Source organism: Haliotis cracherodii, unplaced genomic scaffold (genome assembly GCF_022045235.1).
Source record: "Haliotis cracherodii isolate W230 unplaced genomic scaffold, xgHalCrac1.p SCAF_6, whole genome shotgun sequence".
NCBI lineage: Eukaryota > Metazoa > Mollusca > Gastropoda > Lepetellida > Haliotidae > Haliotis > Haliotis cracherodii.
Window position 1 is genome coordinate 45,495,013 of NW_027266319.1, and position 7,015 is coordinate 45,502,027.

Sequence of the window (7,015 nt, forward strand, 5' to 3'; positions counted from 1 at the left end):
TTAGTCAGTCTGTAACTATAACTAATAACACGAGTACTATTGATCAGAATCAAACACTTCTGGTTCGCTTTCCTAATCTCGGCGCACACGATGTGTTAGTTCCGGGAACTGTCCGACAAGCATTTACGATTAGTTTGACTTCTGAAGTTAACAGGGAGCCTGTTCAGAACATAGGTTGTGCTATCGTTAAGAAAATCGCAATTAAAATTAGCGGTAATGAGGTTTTGAGTATCGACGATAGCGATGTATACTATTGTTACATGGATCTCTGGAGAACGGATAAAGAGCGGGAAAACTTACAGTACCAAGGTATTTGTAATCAGAACACATTGAGACTGCGTTTGGGTGCTGAAAATGGTGATAATACCGTCATAAAAGATCTCGCTGTTGCCGGCGCATTAGGTAACCGATTCTATATTCCGCTCAACTTTGAATTACTAGATTCCCACAAGCCCTTTTATCAAGCATCCCTAGGCGATGGGTTAGAATACGAACTCACTTTTAATGACTACGGTAGAGTAATCAGAGCTGCTGAAGATGCTAGCTATTCCATTGACAATATCTCGCTGGAGTATGATATGATAACAGATCCTGAATTAGCCAGACAAATTCGTAACCAGTATTGACCTTTTTCACACTTTCGCCATCTTGGATCGAAAACGAGGCTTGGAGAGCATTCGGTGCTTCCGTGTCAAGGAATCAGTATCGATATGGGTTCCACCAATTTGAGCGCGAAGACTGTGTGGACCAAAAATTTAAACTGTGTCCCGGTCATAAGACCCGGTTTTGTTGAAACTTGGGTAAACCAAATTGCAAAAGTCCCCAGAAAAGTATTAAAAAGAGCCTATGGCAATTTTTGCGAGGGATACATATTCGATGTTGAGGGTAGGTCCTTGGTTGTGTCGACAACCCGGAAGTGATTTTCCGTTAAATATTATCTTATCAAAGTCCTCCAAAAACACACATCTTGCGGTTTTTATAATACATGTGACACCTAGTATTGTTGATGGGATAATCATTACATCACATTGTTTAGTAAACAATAAACAACACTTTAATTTGGCTGTGAAGTTGTTTCGATTTGTTTTCTTATTGATATGAGTCCAAATAAGAACAGCTTTTGAAATGAATAATCAGATTTTTTTCATTGTTTACATTCCACCTGAAGTATAAATATTTTCCAAAACAAAAAAACGTGGTGAATAGCTTCCTACTGTAGTGGCAATGAAAAATCATTAAAAAATATTGGGTGTTGTTTTGAACATGAAATGAGTAATATAACAGTATGTGTAAAACTGAAATTTAAAGATAAAAAGTATATGTTGCTGCGTTGATCACTGTATGATTTGTATGACTTTCTCATATGTCACATAACAATAGTTAGGCTGAAGCAGATACCATATTTTATGGTCTCTGGCTGAAATAATACTTTCTTCTGTTATGTGCATTCACCTATCAAAACATAAATTTCTACTCACATTTGTTGTAACCTCAAAGAAAACGTGTTGAACTTGTGAAAAAGTCCTTTCATCATCATAAGCCTAAGAACCAGCAGCAACTCACCTTAAGTAAAGATTCGTTTCACAGGTTTCCATCAATTTTGTTTTTCACTGTACATAGTGTACCATTCATGTTCAGTGTTAAACATTACCAGGGAGCTCAGATAATGTTCTATTACCTTCCACATTTGAGTAATATGTGTCCATATGATCTGCTGTGTGACCAATAAATATTCACGTAGCTCCAAAGAAGTATATGTGTAATAACTCACCATTTTATGGTAACATGAGTCAGACTAAAAGTAAACACATACAGGCAAATTAAATACAACAAAGAATGATATAAATTGTATACAAGGGTTTATTTTACAGACCTGTTTTAAATCAATTATATACATTGATATTTTCATGATTATAACAGGCAGGATATTCAATTACTTTTATGATTATAGTATCTCCTCAACCTGATGGAGCAGTTTGCAGAGCTCGAAGCTTCAAGTCAATAAAAAAGAATGAAACCCCTTATCACATGAAGGTGAATAAAACCGAAAGGAAATTGTGTTTTTGTACTCAATAAATTGTTTCATATTTTCTCGTTAAGATACATTTAAAACAATTGTGGCTGTGAAAAAAAAGTACTTTTTGATGGAAAGATAATTAAAATTTTCATTTATTGAAAACCCACACCTTGAATCAATAGTCTGAAGAACAATCAATTTAGTGAAGAAACCTTTAGTATGCTCATGGCTTAGAAAAGATAACTGGGTTCCCTGCATAATTATTTTCAAGTCATGGTTATAATTGGACAAGGCCAATTAATCCTCATAAGAAAAAAGTGCTATTACACTGAGCTGATATTACCACATAAAACAATAATAACAATAGACTACCAATGATATTTTTCAGATCTGGATCAATACAACCGATTCAACTCTCATTGAGCAGACTTCGTGTAATTGTGAATCTGGCCAGGGCAAATGTAATCACGTGATTGGTTTACTGTATTTGTTACAACACTATCAATCCCTTGACTTAAAAACAGTGCCACCTGCATTGTCAAAAACATCGCTGCCACAGACATGGCATGTTCCACAAAGAAGTAAAGGCCTTTTTGCCAAAAAGGTAGACCAAATCACTGTTAAAAAAATAAAAACACCTGCCAGTGGATCTGTTACATCTAAGTCATCAACAGATACTACCTCTTCTTCTGCCTCTACTTCATCTGCTGCCTCTACTTCATCTGCTGCCTCAACTATATCTATGGCCTCTACTACCGGTACATCTGCTGCCTCCACTACATCTGCTGCCTTTACTCCATCTGCTGTCTCTACTACATCTGCTGCCTCTACTAACACTTCCTCTGCTTCTCCTACACTTACTCACTCATCATCTTCCAATGCGAAACCTGTCCCTTTAAAAAAGAGACGCCTTGATGGTTTGAGGTCTACTCTATACAATCCCTTGCCCAAAGACATCAACCATAATGAATTTTCTTCCACTCTAAAAACATTTGTGGACAAAATCCTAAGGCTAATCAGTTCTCATCAATCATTCCAAATATGAATGATATAGTTCTTGTACCATCTGCGTTTGGTCAAGTTCCCAAAGGTTCAACCATTTCACTTCAACAGCCTCCTATATCAAACATAAACAAAAGTCATATCATAAACCATTCACACCCCTTTCCCCCACCTTTTGTAACGCCTGATATTAAAAGCAAACTAAATGGCCCACTTACATCAAACCAACAAACATTTATCGATGGACTGTCAGTTTCATCAACACAGAGTGCTTTATACGAGCAGGAAACACAAGATCAATGTGAGCAAAAGAAGTGGTTTGAACTTAAGGCACATCGCCTATCTTCAAGTAACTTTAAATTTGTGCATACCAGACAAGATAACTTTGAACATTTGTGTGACTCTCTACTGAAATCCAAAAGACAAACTGAGGCTATGAAGTATGGCATGAAGAATGAGGACTCTGCTGCTGAGGCATATTCAAAGCTGCAGAAGCTTAATGTCCATGCTTGTGGAATTGTCATTAACCATACATGTCCATATCTAGCCACTTCACCAGACAGGGGGGTATATGACCCGTCTGAGAGTGACCCTTGGGGTTTGCTAGAAATCAAATGTTCCACTGCACAATCCATATCAAATATCAACTACCTTAAGTTAACATCTCAAGGTACATACAAGCTCAAAGAAACATTCCAGCATTATCATCAAGTAATGGGTCAAATGTTACTCACTGGGGCCAGGTGGGTCGATTTCTTTGTTTGATGCAAAGATGATTACCACTTGGAGAGAATATATTTCAATGAAGAATTTTGCAATGAAATGAAAACCAGGTTGGATCTGTTTTACTTCAACTATTTCATAAATTACTTGGTAAAATCTAAACAATATTATCAGTAAGGGGCAAGTTGACTGATGTAATGAATGGAAAGTAATTTGACAAGTAGCTTGTACGGTTGGAAACCAGACAGACTCTACTGACATATCAACCCGTAAATGTCTATTTTTATGGGTAATGAAGTTTTACATTAGTAATCGGGTTATGATGTGATTCATACATCAGCCAAGTGACATTGTAATTCATGTGTTTCATGAAGGATGAATTTCTTTACTTCTCTGACATGAGACATTGACAATTAATGTGTTAGACATGTAACCATGGTAAGATATGTACACACATATTCATGAATGATCAAATTGTTATGGTATTGACATACTTCAGTTTTGAAAACTTTAGTTGCACTGTTTCAGCATAAATGTATTATTAATACAAGGAAATAAAGATGTTTCCACTCTCCCATTACCATGCCATTCAACTATGACACAAGAACTTGCAAAACTGATTGCATAATATACCATATTGAAGTAATGTACCAGTAAACAATTATCACATTTCTGTTTAATGAGTATTTATCAAGATGACACACCATGATGACATGGTTCAAGTAATGGTCCAAAGTCACCAGACTCTCGGTACAGAGGCATTAGCCATGTTATGTTTCATAAGTTTTCTCTTTGCATCACTTAAAAAAGAGAACCCCTGAAATTTGATAATAGACAGCAAACAGTCCAAATTTGATTTACAGATCCTACAATGGTTAATGGAATTATGCCATCAAAAATATGGTATTCCTTCACTCTTCTGATAGCTCTCTCCACATGTATACGTAGTCTGGATATTTCCTGTGTGATTTCTACATCCTTTCTAGTAAACTGATAATCATTTGATTTTGAGAGAAAGGGGGGGATAATCAAGTGAGCACCAGTAGACTGAAGAAGATCATCAATCAAAAACCCTTTGTCAGCCATAACTCCATCGCCTGCCTCTAACAATGACAATGTTTGGTTATTTCCTTATCAGAAATACATCCTTCATAAAGTGAACTGATAAAAGTAATTGGCCCATGGGGAGCAATACCAATCAATGCTTTCATAGTGGTGTGGGTTTTATAATGCGAAAACATTTCTGAATTGACAACCCTAGAGGTTGGCGTTTGACATTTCAATTCAGTACAGTCAACAATAACCCGTGTTGCAGGATAAGAACATTTAAATTCTGATGGCATTCTTTCATTTATCATTTCTCTAGAGGGCCAAATGCATACACATCCAAGCAAAAAATACAGATAATTGGCCCATGTAATAGTTATTCCAAAAATAGTTGAAACACTGACATTAAACAGATGTGCCAAGTGTGTTTCAGGGTAACCTTGTCTTACTCTAATGAGAAACACAAATAACTGGTCAAACAATGACAAAGAACATGAACATGGCCTCTCTGAAACTGTGTCCAGGTTTGCATCTTTGAAGCAGTAGGATAGAGCCACTGAAAAAAATGATTTAGCTCATTGAAATCAGCAAAACCTGTATAAAAATTGATGTCTACAGGACTGGTAGCGAAACGCCTTATAGAAAATAATTTTGCAGACTGAACATTTACACAATTTTGTAAGCGTTTTATCTCTGCATGTGCAGAAGCTAATTTTTCTTCAGTTGTGGCGTGTTGTTTCTCATGGTAATCATGATCTGGTGTTGGGTGGGGAGTAGACGTTTGGGTCGGGTCACTGGCCGTAGTCGAAGCCAGATCTGCAGTAGTAGTATAGGTAATGGGGGTTCTGGACCACTTCCACTGGAGCCGGATTTATTACCTATACTGCTACTACAGGTAGCATTTTATATGCCAAAATGACTATGCGATTCAACGATAGTCATGAGATTAAGTTAAATTGACTCCAGCTCACCAATACCTGGGGCCAATCATTGCTTTAGATGAGCCTAAATGGTAATAAAAATATTCTTCATTATTTTTATCAATAAAGCGATATTCAACATTTTTATTAAGTTCTTCGTTCATTTTACTAGGAGACCAGACTATATAACTACACTCTTCTTGTAAATTGATAAGAAACAATTGATAACCGTATTTGCTTGATTTGACATCACTGATATAATAAAAACCTTGTGGTAATTCTCTCCATTTAATAGTTTTTTAGATCTCCATTATTATATATATTTATGTAAGCATTTGTCTAAATGTGACCAACGATAGTAAGCAATCTATTTTTAATCTCCAACCAGTTTTTTGGTTTTGGCATGGAATAATTGACGCGCTTGTTGCCTCCCCTGTTCTATGAATTTTTTTTCTCGTCTTCGCTAATACTACTGGTCTTACGAGATTTTGATCGAATCTCTTGCTTCATTTCATTGTATTTGGTGAGTTCCGACAACACTAAACGAAACTCATCCTCGGATATCTTACAATCGACCATTGCTGTCGAAATATGATCCTCAATGCTGTTCAACTTTGCTTCGGCGAGTATCTGAATACTATCGTGTTTTAATGCTTTCTTTTGCAACCTACGAGAAATGAATTTTATCGCTATTCCTGTCAGTCCCGAGACTCCGGTACCTATTTCCATGCCGAGCACGATAGGCGCGGTGATTATAGTTGATAGTAAACCGACACCAGCTACACTGAGTCCCATGCTAGCCGCTACAAGAGCGGTGTCAACTCCGTCCAGAGCATTCACGCCTCTGCGATACTTTTTATACAATCCAAGTCTCAACTCCCTATCCTTCTCTATTCGATGTTTTATGTCGCTTATTTGATGAAATTCATCCTCGGATATCTTACAATCGACCATTGCTGTCGAAATATGATCCTCAATGCTGTTCAACTTTGCTTCGGCGAGTATCTGAATACTATCGTGTTTTAATGCTTTCTTTTGCAACCTACGAGAAATGAATTTTATCGCTATTCCTGTCAGTCCCGAGACTCCGGTACCTATTTCCATGCCGAGCACGATAGGCGCGGTGATTATAGTTGATAGTAAACCGACACCAGCTACACTGAGTCCCATGCTAGCCGCTACAAGAGCGGTGTCAACTCCGTCCAGAGCATTCACGCCTCTGCGATACTTTTTATACAATCCAAGTCTCAACTCCCTATCCTTCTCTATTCGATGTTTTATGTCGCTTATTTGATGAAATTAAAAT

The 7,015-nt window shown here is 37.1% G+C and overlaps 1 pseudogene; it reads right to left on the reverse strand.

Annotated features, from left to right (window-relative positions):
• Window positions 1-4,319: 4,319 nt before the first annotated feature.
• LOC139446451 (uncharacterized) lies at window positions 4,320-6,504 on the reverse strand (annotated as a pseudogene).
• Window positions 6,505-7,015: the final 511 nt, after the last annotated feature.